The sequence below is a fragment of the Mytilus edulis genome, chromosome 7 (assembly GCF_963676685.1).
Source record: "Mytilus edulis chromosome 7, xbMytEdul2.2, whole genome shotgun sequence".
In the NCBI taxonomy this organism is placed as follows: domain Eukaryota; kingdom Metazoa; phylum Mollusca; class Bivalvia; order Mytilida; family Mytilidae; genus Mytilus; species Mytilus edulis.
Window position 1 is genome coordinate 65,704,660 of NC_092350.1, and position 15,789 is coordinate 65,720,448.

Sequence of the window (15,789 nt, forward strand, 5' to 3'; positions counted from 1 at the left end):
GTATCTGCAGTATCAATTTCTGTTTGATCATACATTTGATTCCTGGTCATCGACAATATTTTATAGACAATAGTTTATAATCAATGCCGTTACTGGTGAAATTTAGTAGTAATTCCCTTTCGTTGCGGCTTATTATCTAAAACTATTTTCTATAAATGTTTTGTCGTCTTTTAGGGATCAATAATACATGTAGTTAAGTTACGAACATCGGGGAAACATTTTTGCCATATATTCACACCAATACATGTATACCACGGTTATGCAACATTTTAAATTGCTTCATAATTGCCATAACTTAGCTATGCATACAAATCAATTTACAAACACATACTACTGGTTAACAATTTGACACTTTAAATATACGTGTTTTGCTTTCGTTGTATGGTTGCTAGAGCTATGAAACAGTTTTTTTTCTGGTTTTAAAGATTTTGTTTGTGGTGGTTTCTTTTCGGTACCTTGATGACTTTGGCTAGACACTCTATAAAGCAAATAAAGGGGGTTGTTTCCTTTTCGCCTTATGAAGCTATGTATAAGGTGCATTTGCTTTTTGAAAGTTCAACTCCACACTTTGCTTTGGTGCCTTCTTTTTCAAATTATCGATCAGCGCATGTTCTTATGAATTACTTTTAAATAAGGCCGTTAGTTTTCTCGTTTGAATTGTTTTACATTGTCATTTGGGGATTTTTGTAGCTGACTATGCGGTATGGGCTTGGCCGTACGGTGACCAATAGTTTGTAATTTATGTGTCATTTGGTCTCTTGTGGAATTTTGTCTCATTGGCAACCATATCGCATCTCCCCTTTTTTTTTTTTTATCTTTGTCGTGTATTGTCTGATAATTGGAGTAAACTCGTTATCTATTTGTTGTTATACAGTTTTATGGTTTTATTTTGATGTTCATCATGACGAATCTTATCTTAAAAACGATGAAAGTTTCAGCTTTATTTATTTATTTACTTTATATAATTGTTTTGTAATCTTGAACTATATATCTATGGTACAAAAAGCAAACCTCAGTTGTCAATATCATATGCTAAAACAGGTACATTAATACATGGTTGTACATTGACAAACGCAATAAAGAATAGGAAGTCATGTACACATGTGTTTATTGTGTGTCTTTTAATACGTATGCACCTAAAAATGTGTATTTTTCTAGTTGCAGCTTTAATGCAAAAACAACATAATAAATGTTATGAAAGATGCAATAAAAAACATACCTTTTGACTTCCAGATATGATATCTCCTATACACACACATTGCTTAAACTATTACTGTACATATCGAAACTGTAAACGAACAGATCAGCAGTGCTAGGCTTCTTGTATCTAAATCGTTCATGGCTAGTCTAAGTTGCAGTGGCAAAGACAATGATTAATAATACATGTTATATAAACTGTTGCAGCTTAATAAAAACTATAGACTCACTCGTTTATATATCAAAATAGGCACATTTATTGTTTTCTATCCATCATAGTTTGTTGTCTCCAACAAAAACATGACAATAAAACGTTATGCAAGAAATTCAAGATGACAACAACATATCTTTACTGTATTTGCAAAAACAGTACACATTTAATTTTCAAAAAATTAAAAAAATATATATTGTTTTCATTGACTTTTTATTGTGTTTCTTTTTGAAACCTATTCCCAATTACAGCCCGCTGATAAAACATTATGTCGAGAGGGTTTAATACGTTGACCTCTGATAACAATATTGATGATTCTTCTTAATTGAAATATTACGTAATTTTGTGTTGTTTATTGATTAGCCAAAAAGTGGACAATTAAGTATTTTTTGTGTACTGCTTGTCATTCTCGTGTTTGAAATGATTCTCACTGAATCAAAACAAAAAGCAAATTAAAATAAAAATGTGTAATCCTTCCACTTCGGCTCCTTTATATGCAATGTGGTTATGATAAAATGACTGGACCGCGACTCCACAATCTACCTTGAAGATGATTTCGGTTGTTTCACCACGGTCACCGTAAAACAGATGACGTTAGTGTTGAGTATACACAAACATGTCAAACACTGTTAAATTATTTCATTGACTCTTCATCGGAACTAAACACATTTATTTAAAAACCAGTTGCTGGCATGACACGGGTTATGCTCTTCCCATACATTTTATGATAGTATGGTACTAAACCCTAACGGGAGGGATTGTGCCTGATATTCATATGATGAAGACATAATCTTTCAATCAGTTTAATTGAGGTCTGGAGCTGCCAAGTCAGTTAACTGCTAGTAGTCTGTTGTTATTTATGTATTATTGTCATTTTGTTTATTTTCTTTTGTTACATCTCCTGACATCGGACTCGGACTTCTCTTGAACTGACTTTGAATGTGCGTACTGTTATGCGTTTACTTTTCTACATTGGCTAGAGATATAGCAGTTGTGTATAGGGAGAGGGTTGAGAACGCATAAACATGTTTAACCTCGCCGCATAATTGCGCCTGTCCCAAGTCAGGATTCTCTGGCACTTGTTAGTCTTGTATTATTTTTATTTTTTGTTTCTTGTGTATAATTTTGAGTTTAGTATGACGTCCATTATCACTGAACTAGTATATATATTTGTGAAGGGGCCAGCTGAAGGACGCCTCCGGGTGCGGGAATTTCTCGCTGCATTGAAGACCTATTAGTGACCTTCTGTTGTTGTCTGTTCTGTGGTCGGGTTGTTGTCTCTTTGACACATTCCCCATTTCCAATCTCAATGTTAGGTACTTACAATACCTATTACATTTCCTGACCTGATCTATGAAGTTTTATTGGATGTTAAAAGAGACATTGGCTGTGGAATGACATTTAGTTGCTACTCAAATTTGTGTGCCATATTGATTCTCAAACACAAAGAATATGCATAAATGATGTGCAAAAAAGGAAGTCATGGGTTGCACTTACTATGAAACCAATTATTTTATAATAAAAACCACCCAAGAGATCAGTTGAGCCTTGGGCTCTTTATATATGCTATGTTTGTAAGAAACTGATAAAAACCTGACAATTCGGACCAAGAATAAGTCTGACCAAAATTACTGAAACCAATTTGAAAACGAAGTGGACCAGTTTAAACGCAGATTCCTTTAAATCAATATACAATTCAAACAATTATGTTATAGATGTGTGTCAGCTTAAAAATGTGATATAATTGCCAACGAGCCAAATAATACCCAAAGTTCTAATAAATTGGATGTAAGCAATTATAGGCAACCGTACGGCCTGAAAAAAATGAGAGAAACTCAAATCGCATAGTCGGGTATAAAAGGCAAATGAAGGCCGAGAAATGCAAAATATGAAACAATTCATGGAAAAATCTAACGGCTTAATCTGTAACAAAACAATTTACGAAAAACAAATATGACAGACATGAACCAATGACAATTACGTATACTGAACCAGATGCTCCTTATTTAGGACAGACACATACATAAAATTAGCAGGGTTTAAAATGTTTGTGAGCGCTCAATTCTCCCCTAACCTGTGATCGATACGAAGAAAAAACATTTAACAAAAACACTGACCAGACGTGGCAGGGAATTTATACACGTTCACTAACAACACAATAGACACGAAGTACAGATCTGAGAGTACTTGCAGTAACTGAAATTCTTCATTCACAGTAATTCTGATTGGCTGACAACAATCGCTAGGCACACCCGTATCAAGTTTTATTTCCGTATGAAATACAGCAGCCAGGACTGCAAATGCTATCCGTGACACTGCAAAAATAATGCACTGAAAAGCAAACGAAAAGCGTGTTAAAACTTAACTTAACTTGGGCGTAGATTAGTTGATTTAATGGTTGTAGCATGAACATGTAATTATAAGAATGTAATGCTTCTTTTAATAATCCAATAGGGCTGTAACAACATTGATCGTGACCACATTTTCATTATGAAGCGCTTCCTTCATATGTGACCCGCCATGGCATTTGCAGGCTTATAGAGGTAGAACGTCATTGTTAGAAAAATTATAAACATGATAAATTTCGAGATTCAATGAATTACGTATTTGTGAAGAAGAGATGAACACTTTCCTTGGTTTCTTTTTTGCGAACGCCGAACTATACATCATATATAAGTTTTGAAGACGTTTTACTTTATCGGTTGAAGTGAAATTGAATCTACATTTTAAATTGATACAAAAAAAAATTAAATTTCTGCTCTATAGATTTCTTTTCATAAATGAATTCTGAAATATATCCATAATAAATGCACTGTATCAAATGCATATCAGAGAACACCTACTTATAAACTGTTACGCGTAGTATACTATGTATAGAGACATGCATAATAAATCTAAATTAAAAAAAAGGAATCCTTCTTAAAGATTACTTAGACTTTTTAACTAACTTCATTTCAACATGTTTAAATTACATGTTCTTAAAAAGAGCTACAGACAAACAAAAATGCTCGGCTTTAAAGATTTTCTTTCATAAATGAAGTCTGAAATATATCCATAATAAATGCACCTTATCAAGTGTATATATGAGAACACCTACTTATAAACTGTTACGCGTCGCATACTGTGTTTAGAGACATGAATAATACATCTAAATTAAAAAAAGGAATTCTTGAAGCTTACGTTGACAAATTTTGAACAAACTTCATTTCAAAAAGTTTAAATTACATGTTCTAAAATAGAGCTAAGAATTGTTTGTATTGTACTAAATTTAAGTCTTTGAAATTTTATTCAAATACGCTATTGACCATCACTAAGAGCCAATAGATTCAATAAATTGGTGTTTTATAAATTAGTGCCTTCAATAAATAAAAGTCGTCATAGAACAGTCTCATTTTCATACTGGTATTCGAAATGACTCGTTTCATTGCTGTCATAATACCATAACAGAGAGTTTTGTTTCGGAATATTCTAGGTAAATATACAAAAAGTAAATTTTAGACAATATACCCTCCTAAGCCTGGAAGTTGGTTGTCACATATAGTTAACGGCGTTTTTCTCACAATGACGTTCTACCTCCATAAGCCTGGATATGTCGTGGCTGGTCACATATATGAAGGAATACAAAGACGTGCTGTTGTAATGGGTTCTTTTTTGATATGTCAAATAATCAATGGGTTGCAATTTCACCAATTTAAAAAGTCAAGGGGTAATTTATTTTCACCCTTTAATTACATATCTGTATGTATGATGTTTTATCTTTCAAAATCAAAGATTTCCAGATTATTGTATGTGCTAGCTGAGAAATAAAAGAATGGATGATGATTTTGCTATGAATTTTGTTTCATGGTCAGATTTTCACAGGCTGATTGATTGATTGGCTAATTGATTGGTGTTTGACGCAACTTTCACCACTATTATAAATAAGAAGATGTGGTATGGTTGCCAATGAGACAACTCTCCATACAAGACACAATGTATAAAAAGTAAACAATTATTGGTCAAAGTACGTACGGTCTTCAACACGAAGTCTTGGCTCACACCGTACAGTAAGCTATTAGTGTAAGGCCCACAAAATGACTAGTATAAAACAATGCAAACAGGAAAACCAACTGTATAATCTATATAAAAAAAACAAGAAACGAGAAACATCTATGAACCACACCAACACACGACAACCAATTAACAACAGGCTTATTACTTTGAACAGGTCATAAAAATGCAGCGGGTTTTCATGGCATTCAGCTTTTATTGGTTAAAGAAGCCGGAATACATGGAGAGAACAACCGACCTCCGGTAAGAAAACTGAAAATCATAGTCAATTACCATTAGAGTTGAACCGACCTTCCATGTGCTGGATGGGACACACAACCTCAGTGTGAACAGGCTAAGTATACAGTCATGTGACTGCTTAGACCATTCGGACACAGAGGCCCAAATTTCAACAAGACCTCAATATATTAATGGTGGTGTTATAGAAACCCCAACTGCACGTCTGTAGCTTAAATCCTATGTTGACGACCCCCTCCCCCACGCCAATTTGGACCATTCCAACTGGCCAGCGTTGCTTTGTTGTATGTGCTTCCATACATTTGTTGGCCAGTCGTCAATCAATCCGTTCCATTAATTCGTTATATCTTAAAATTGGGATAACTCTTTTAGGAGAGAAGGAATTATCAGAGAATATCCATTGTTAGCTCTTGTCATAGGGACAGCGCCTTCATATTTAATCGATTTTCAAATTTGTTCAAAGGTGTTAATTTTAGAAATTATTAAGAAATGTACGTTTCAACTCCCTCAGACACAGTTGATCTTAGAGATGTCAGATGGATTTGACTGTTATATTTAGTCCTTTTAAGTCCTTTTTAGTCATATAGATCATCGACCGTTTTCATTGTTTTTATATATAGATCGTTGGCTTTCAAATAGTCGGCTTTGATCGTTGCTGGTGGAGGTAAATCCAGAAAAGCTTTTCGGTCGCATGCCATTTGTATAGTTTTGTTTTAATATTTTCAACTCATAAAAATCTTAGATTAGTTAGATATTCAGAACAATCTGAAATATGGGACCATTTTCTTCGGGAGGAGGACAAGCACAAATATTTCATGAATTATAGCATGTATAGATGACGTCTATATTGAGCATTTATCAGATCTTCTACAAAGAGATAAGGCCAATTATCCATGAATTCAATTCATACCAGTGATATTTTAAAGAAAACGTCTTTCAATCTTTACTAAGATTGATAAAAACACAGGTTCATAAGTGTTCTTTTAAGTTCTATTAATATTTTGTGATTATCTGAACATATCATCAAATCATAAAAGGCTTATGATTGCAAAAAACTGAAATATGGACTGTGTTCGGCAATTGTGAGTGTCTTCAAAAACTTTACATGACGGATATTCTTTACCAGAACCAACATTTAAAAATATACGCGTACGCTAAACACAATTGACTTATTTAAGGACGGATAATCACACATCATTGAGGTGAAACGAAGGTATTGATAAGGTCATTATCCAATGCGAAATTATGTTTTTAGTTCACTGGTTTTATCTTTTTAGCTCGAAAGATATAGACATGTCTTCAACTGACACTTTTCAAGGAAAATTGCAGTTGCTACATTAATACAATTTTGTGTACACGCAAGCGCAGTCAACATTTTATAGACATAAAAATATAATGTGGTAGGCTAGTCAACCAGTTGAAGGTGGCCGCTTATTGGAAGACAAGTTAATATATGATTATTTAGGAGTACAAGATACATGTATAATACCTAAAATAAACAGTTTTAACAAAAAATATACGCACTTGTCGACCATTCGCTTATACGCCTGGATATTAAGTTACGGAACTATAGATAGTTGCAATTTAAAATTATATACATTTTTACATTGAACATAAGAAAGAAACATACATTTTGTTTAATTTGGGTTAAACGTTTTGTAAATAGACTAGTCCTCGTATGACAACAGTATGTTATCAATGAATGTCGATGGACTATTGTATACTCAAAGAGGAAGAAGAGATCCAATTTGAATTAAATACAGGTCGATATTTAACTTGCTTTGATTCATCGAAGTTATGGACATAGTAAAATCACAAATTTCTATTTCAATAAGATTTAACTCGAACAAAGGAAGGAATTCGTCATTACAATTGTTGGGTATAATGTATAATAATGTGAACATAGTTCTGAAAGTGCTTTATGCCAAATTTCCTGTTCCGACATGCATGTTATATATATGTCGCTGGACGTACACTAATTATCCCCAACGGATGTGAATATCTTGCTTGAAAACTATTGAGCATCAAAGTTTCAAATTAATTTCGGGATTTTTTTTCTTCCTTAGAATTTATTAACAGAAAAAAGAATAAACTGCTTGTCCGCTTAGTAGGGGTATTCTTGCCAGATAAAAGACTTATAGTTATATTAAAAAACAGGGAAATATGACATTAAATTGGTTCTGTCTTTTGTTTAATAATCGTTAAAAAGATGTATGTCTGTGGTGAACGCCACAAGAACCCTGTAATACTAGAACGAGAGTATAACATGTAAACATTCCTTCTCAATATGGTTGTATTGGAAATATTTTCATACAGATTGACAACTCATGGCTCGATATGCATGTAATATTTGCCACATGACGCCCTTAGTTCTTTCTACCATCATCATCTTATTCTTTGATATTGCTGTAAACATCGATGGTTCACACCCAAACAAAATGGGAGTAATGTACCTTCAGAGCTTCTCCGTGTTATACACTTGTGAAATATATAGACGAAATTTCGGTATTGAAGTGAATCTACATCTCACAAACAGGATTTTTAAATACAGATTTTGAGTGATCACCTACCAAACCAATATAACCGTATGGCAAGATATAACCATGCAGGAATTTAGTTTTCGTCAGACGCAAGAACTCATCATTATCATAAACGTAAAAGTATATATATGCAATTTCAAATATCAAGAACAAGTGATCGATTTCGATAGTCTATTTACTAACTGTTCAAAGTCAGATATGCCATTTGTTCATTCTAGGAAGCCTTCATATTCCCCGTCCGACGATGGGGACTCTTTCTGATTGTGTTGACTATAAATGCTTGTATGGTAATTCTGTCGTTTATCTGTACAAATGGTTGCATGTCCTCTCCTTTCCCAACAAACAAACTAACGAAACGCTACTAGTCTGCTTTCTCTGGAGCACATCCTCAATGACGTGTTTACGTCAGGAAACTTACATGTATACTAATAAATATTGTTTCAAGAACAACGATGTATAGGGACGAACTATTCTAAATTCATCAATATCAGATATGCTTGACTAAAATATAAGTTTTAACTTAGTATAAAAGTGACACCTAACATCCACGTATTCCAACATCAATCCGAATTACGATGGCAAACAATCTTATTCGGGAGACTCCGTATACATTCTATAAGAATTTTATTGTAATTATATTACAAAATATTGATCACATGATGCTAGTATTACTAGACTTGCAATTGCATTACATCAATCCGACATTAACTTAATGTTTCGACGGTTTTTGTATTATATGCTAATGATAAATGTATAACATTTATGAAAGGGTTTAAGCATTTGATGCCCGCCATCATCAGGTATTAACCTATATCAATGTATTATAATTTTGTCGTTGTCAATAGATCTGCAATATTTTTATACTTTTTATAAGCTATTATTGGTTTGCGTGAAATTATTTCGTTGCAAACAGCATCCTGTTTTAGTAGATCTCAATGTTAACTTATGCATTGTTTCAATTTATGAATGCATGGATTAATTTTCGTTGCCAATACTTAAGGAATTCCCTTTGTGTTTTGTTTGGCCTTTTTTCTGATTAAATCCGATCTACAAGATAATGCCTCATTTATGTACTTTTCGATTTCAAGCCCCTTGTATTCTCTCTTTATTAAGTTCGATCTGAACTGTAATCAAATATTTTGTAAATAAACATCATTATTTGTTGTTCTAATGTACTTGATTACTGCGCCCCTGATAAACCCTGCAAACACATGTCTACTGTGACAGATTTTACGATCTAAATAAAGAAAGGCATTTGTCCGTTTAAAGTGTGTCTTCACATCCAAAATATTTTCATTAGAAAATCTAGTTCCTTTGAAAATATAAACATCAAGAAATATTATTTCTTTAGATGAGAATTCTAGTGTGAATTTCAGGAACGGATGATGATTATTTGCTAACTCTATCAAATCCTTTATTTCCTCCAAATCGCCGTGATATATTAATATAATATCATGACGATACCTGCCATAGAAAAATATATTTTTTCTATGTTCAAACTTAGAAAGAATTTCTTTCATAATTTTATACATGAGTGTATCACATATTTCCGGGCTTGACACTGCTCCTATCGCGGCTCCTATTGTTTGCTTATATAGCTGTCCATTAAAATCAAAAATGTTGTTCTCTAAAATTGATCTGAGGAGATAGATTAAATCATCCGTCGGTAGGCATTTGATTTTGTAATCAGATTTATCAAACTGATCATACGAAATTCTAACTGCCGATAATAATTCATTAATCGGGCAATTAGTGTACATTGATACTACATCAAAACTGCACTGCCAGCAATCTGCATTAGGCTTAATTCTTTCCAACTTGTATATAAGTTCTGACGTATCCTTTATATACGTGTGTTGTTTTTGTACTAAAAAATAATCGATATAGCGTCCAATAAATTCTGTGACAGTACCAATATGAGATATTGTTGGCCGACATGGCGGCATTATGTTATCAATGTTAAACCCATATTTATTGATTTTTACTAATTCCGATTAATTTAATCGGAGTATTTTAGGCAAGATATGCATATACCCAGGCCCATAATCAATTTGATTACCATTATTAAGGTAATTAAATGTGGAGTAATCTATAACACCTTTGGTGTACATGCCTTTGACATATGTATTGGTATTACATCTAAGGGCATTTAGGTCAAAGTTTTCCAGTTTGGTGTAATGTTGTGTATTTAATTGGCGATCGCCTTCAAGAAGGTAATTGACCTTATCTAAGATAACAACATTTTTACTTTTATCGGCTTTCTTAATGATTAATGATTCATCATTTAACAGAGAAAAAATGCCGGACCTCTGTGAAAGACTTAGATTGTTTCGAAATTTTTTAACTTGCATTGAAGATAGTTCATGCTTTGTATTACACAGATAATTTTCAAGGGTGTTGCAGGTTAAAGGTGGCGTGTGTCCAGATTTAACTCGGAAGGGATGAATTTCATCCAAGTTACTATGATATAAGTAACAACATCTCATTTTTCTGGCTAATTCATCAAAATCATGTAATAAGTCCTGCTTTGCCCTTTTGACTGACGATGATGAAATGAATTTCAAACCTCTGGATAAAACCAAATACTCGTCATCAGTTAATTTTTTATGCGAAAGATTAACAACCTGTTTTCTAGCTTGTGATAGCATAATCATTCGCTTACTTTGCTGCATTGAAGCTTTGTTTTTCAGCCTCTGATTATTTTTTTTTCTTTTAGCATATTTATTATAATGTCTAGCAATTTCTGTGATCACAGAGACTAGTACTGGCTGAAAAAACTATTTTCAATGCAATATTAACAAAAACAATAATGTAGGAGGCGTGGTGTATTTGCCTTAACTAAATTCGTTGGCTAAGTTTCTTCTCCAATTATATTAAAACAAAACAAATACTTCAATACATACCAATTTAATGGATATTTTAAATTCCAAATTACATAGTAATAAAAAACAAAAGATATTATTGTTTTTTCAGCAGTATATACATGCCGAGTCTAGTTATTCCAAAATGACACAATAAAATATTTATTTTTTATTTCTAATTCCGATATGAGAAAATGCAACAGTTTCTTTAGATTAATATGGTTTATTTCTCCTGTCCCTTTTGTTTTTCCCAGTTTTCTGTAATTTCAAATCCGATGGTATTCTACTACGTATGTCTGTTTTAAATTCTAGAAGTCGTTTCTGTTGTTTGTCCTTCATGTCTATAAATCTCCTCACTAGTTCTTTACGGGCGTCTCCTGCGCTTTTACTGGCTAGACCAATGACTTATTTTGCAGTATCCAGAGTTGACTTCAACTCATCATTGATAACTTGAAGTTTAGAGTCAAAGAACTCAACACTTTCAGTCAATAGGGTCTCTCTAACTGTTTCCTGTTTTTGGTCCCATGTTTTTTGTAGTTCACAAACTCAGTATAAAAGTGACACCTAACATTCACGTATTCCAACATATATTTTTCTATGGAAGGTATCGTGATGATATTATATTAATATATCACGGCGATTTGGAGGAAATAAAAGATTTGCTAGAGTTGGCAAATAATCATCATCATTTCCTGAAATTCACACTAGAATTCTCATCTAAAGAAATAATATTTCTTGATGTTAATATTTTCAAAGGAACTAGATTTTCTAATGAAAATATTCTGGATGTGAAGACACACTTTAAACCGACAAATGCCTTCCTTTATCTAAATCATAAAAGCTGTCACAGTAGACATGTGTTTGCAGGGTTTATCAAGGGCGCAGTAATCAAGTACATTAGAACAACAAATAATTATTTTGATTTACAAAACATTTGATTACAGTACAGATCGAACTTAATAAAGAGAGTATACAAGGAGCTTGAAATCGAAAAGTACATAAATGAGGCATTATCTTGTAATAGATCGGATTTAATCAGAAAAAAGGCCAAACAAAACACAAAGGGAATTCGTTTAGTATTGGCAACGAAATTTAATCCATGCATTCATGAATTAAAACAATGCATTAGTAAACATTGGGATCTACTAAAACAGGATGCAGTTTGCAACGAAATATTTTCACGCAAACCAATAATAGCTTATAAAAAGCATAAACATATTGCAGATCTATTGACAACGACAAAATTAAAATAAATTGATATAGGTAAATCTCTGATGATGGCGGGCCTCAAATGCTTAAACCCTTTCATAAATGTTATACATTTATCATTAGCATATAATACAAAAACCGTCGAAACATTAAATTAATGTCGGATTGATGAAAAGCAATTGCAAGTCTAGTAATACTAGCATCATGTGATCATTTTTTTGTAATATAATTTCAATAAAATACTTATAGTATGTATACGGAGTCTCCCGAATAAGATTGTTTACTATCGCAATTCGGATTGATGTTGGAATACGTGGATGTTAGGTGTCACTTTTATGCTAAGCTACTGTATTACTTATTTAGATTAATGACGACTATCAGGTTCAACATTGCACAAATATTATCATAGAATTTAAAAAAAAAGGTTAAAAAATCCTCAAACAAAATAATGCATTATAGCTTAGATTTATTATATTGTACATGTATGTACATCCATTAATGAAATAAACGATAATTGGTATTTTTTTCACAAATAGTTCCTGCAAATGATTGTCCAATGAATTCAATTATGTAGAATGAAATGTTAAAAAGAAACTTAAAAAAATCATGCATGTTGTATGTTGTATTTATTTTCACTTAAACACTTTAAAATTGCTATAGTTTTCGATTGTAAGCATTTAAACACAGCCAGATTTGAATACAAGTTAAGAAATTCCGGCAAAGTATATCAAACAGATGTGCAATGGTATATCCTTATCAAATTGGGAAATATTACATATAGTTTTTATTAAAGATTTAAAGTACTATTTTTTACTTCATATTTGAATCTTTACGTTAATGTCCGCTAAGAAAGTAATCAAACATTGTTTCATTTTAATTTTATACACTTTCGGAATTACTAATCTGAATTTTATTTTCAATTAATTTACACAATTTCATTATTGTATCTGTGATCTCATCGTGTATTTAATCTTAGTGTATTAAATACGGCATACTCTTTCTGATCCTTTCTGTTTATCCTTTCCAAATAACAACATTCATACCTGTGTACGTTTGAATTCACACCTGCGGCTAAATTACTACAAGGTAAACGAATTGACCTCAAGCCTAGAAATATACAGTGACCTTTACAAAATAATATACACACTCTGCTCAAGCCGAGAAATATACAGTGACCTTTACAAAATAATATACACACTCTGCTCACATATAAGTTGCATTGAAATGATTATCAAAATAATAATGGTAAATAGAACAGAAATATTTTCAGTTCAATATCAGTAAAAATGTTCAATAGATATTTTATGAAAAAATTTCAACAAAAATTAATGAAATTTATTCGAAAAGATTTACGAGAGATAATTTTATATAAAAAGTTTAATTCAATCAATACAAAACGGTATACGCCTATTCATTTTCGCTCATTCTTATATTGTGGTTAATAACTACGACCATTCGTCAGCTGTGCGCTTTTAATTACGTATATTGTCGATAAGCTATAAGAGTTAAACAGATTTTATTTTTTCCCAGAATTCAACACATCGGGCTAAAACGTCACAAACCACTCAAGAAGGTCAACCAAAAAAGTTACAAATACTTGATTTTCTCCGTTATTAGAAGGAATATAAATTGAAAACTTTGCAAATGTGTTTTTCGTGTTAAGATGAACATAATTAGATGATAAGTAAAAATTCGCGGAATTTCCCTTTAAATGTTAAATTATATGCTTTTAGAGCTTTAATAAACATTTCCGCTATGATTACAAAAAAAAATTATCAGGGACTTCTAATTAGTTGTACATTCTAAAGAATTATATAATGTAATTTAGTAACTGCATCCGTTTATTTTCAAACTGATCCACGCCTTGGTTAAGTGTATGTGGAGTGTTGCTATTTTATAAATTATCAATGATATATAAATTATCCAACAGATAACGAAAGCGAAAACTATCGTCTTTTGTAAAATATCGACGTAAACTTCATTTCCCAAAAACATTTATCAAAAATAGAAAGATTGGATTATAGAAGACCATATAAGATATACATGATACATAAAAAGCAAAAGCTAAGTAAACGATTATAATTTTCAGATCGTGTATAGTCACGGCTGGTAATCTACACACGCAGAACATTTGGTTCTGCAATGAAAACCGTGAGAGGATTTTCCGGTTGTGCTTGAGTGGAGTAAGTGTCACCGCTTCAAAACGTATGTTCATTTCTCAATCTCAATTTTCTTATTCAACTGATCAAAATATTAAAAATCGGAGAATACTTAAAGGAAGAGATACATGTATCATTTAAATGTTGTATGTAGAGCTAAACTCCTACAAAGTCAGTTGTCCCACGAGAAATTGCCTAAAAAAATGACATTTCAATTTTGAAATGGTTCTATTTACAGATTTACAAGTTCAAATTTAGTTTTTTTCCTCGGGCAATAGGTATGAATGTTGTTTTTGGCGGCGTGTACGCTTGTCTTGTGTTGATAGACGTCTAAATAATTCCAAAAACTACATTTTTTTATTAAGTCATGCGTGAGGGGATCGGTTCTGATTGAGGACCTCGTGAATGCGTGAGGGGAAGTACAAATCATATCTTTATATTCAAGCTATGAGTCGTTGAAACTTCCCTAAATTTGGCTACATTGTTCATGAAAAAAACACAAATGTGTGCTTACAAAAAAATATGGGATAGAAATTTGAAATAAATTGTGTGAACCTAGGTTTAATAATATGTTTCACGAAGAATAGAAACAAAAATGTTGTCAACAGTTTTGTTTTTTTGCTACACGTAAAAACAAGACCGATTATTGGTCCAATTCTGCAAATTTTGAGACAGATTTCAATTCAATAGCTAGACTTTATTTATTATTATATGACGAATAATTGGTGATTTGTTGTATAAATCAAAATATTTAAACAAATATCAAATTTTGTGTTTTTAAAATCATCTTCTTTTTTTTTTTAAATAAACTATTTAAGGGGAGATAACTCCTTTCGTAAATGTGTAACATGAATCTTCATTAAGCCTTCTTCAACTGGGTTTGATAGTTCGTTCTTATGTTGTACTGTAACGTTATGGGTCATCGTTAATTCGCCTTTTACTAGTTTAATATATTATTTATAACTTGTTCGTCCGGTCACTTTTTCGCGGGGATCGGTTTTTCTCGTGCTTGAGACTTAATGTCCAGACTTATTTAAACCTCATCTGGTCAATATGTCTTTAGATTGAGGAAAACTTTCGTACTGGTAAGTTGTACTATCAATTTCATTTTAGTCGTTTTTCAATGTTTGACGTGAATAACATTTCCTGTTTACACATTTTTAAAATCAATTTACGTTTCCATTCTTAATTGATAAAAGATATTGTACACTGACGATATATTTTTTGATTTTGGGTTTATAAAGAAATGGAGTTCATTTTGATAGCAATAATTAGAAAAATCTCTGTGACGTATATTTGACGACAGGACTACTTCCAGAGGGTTT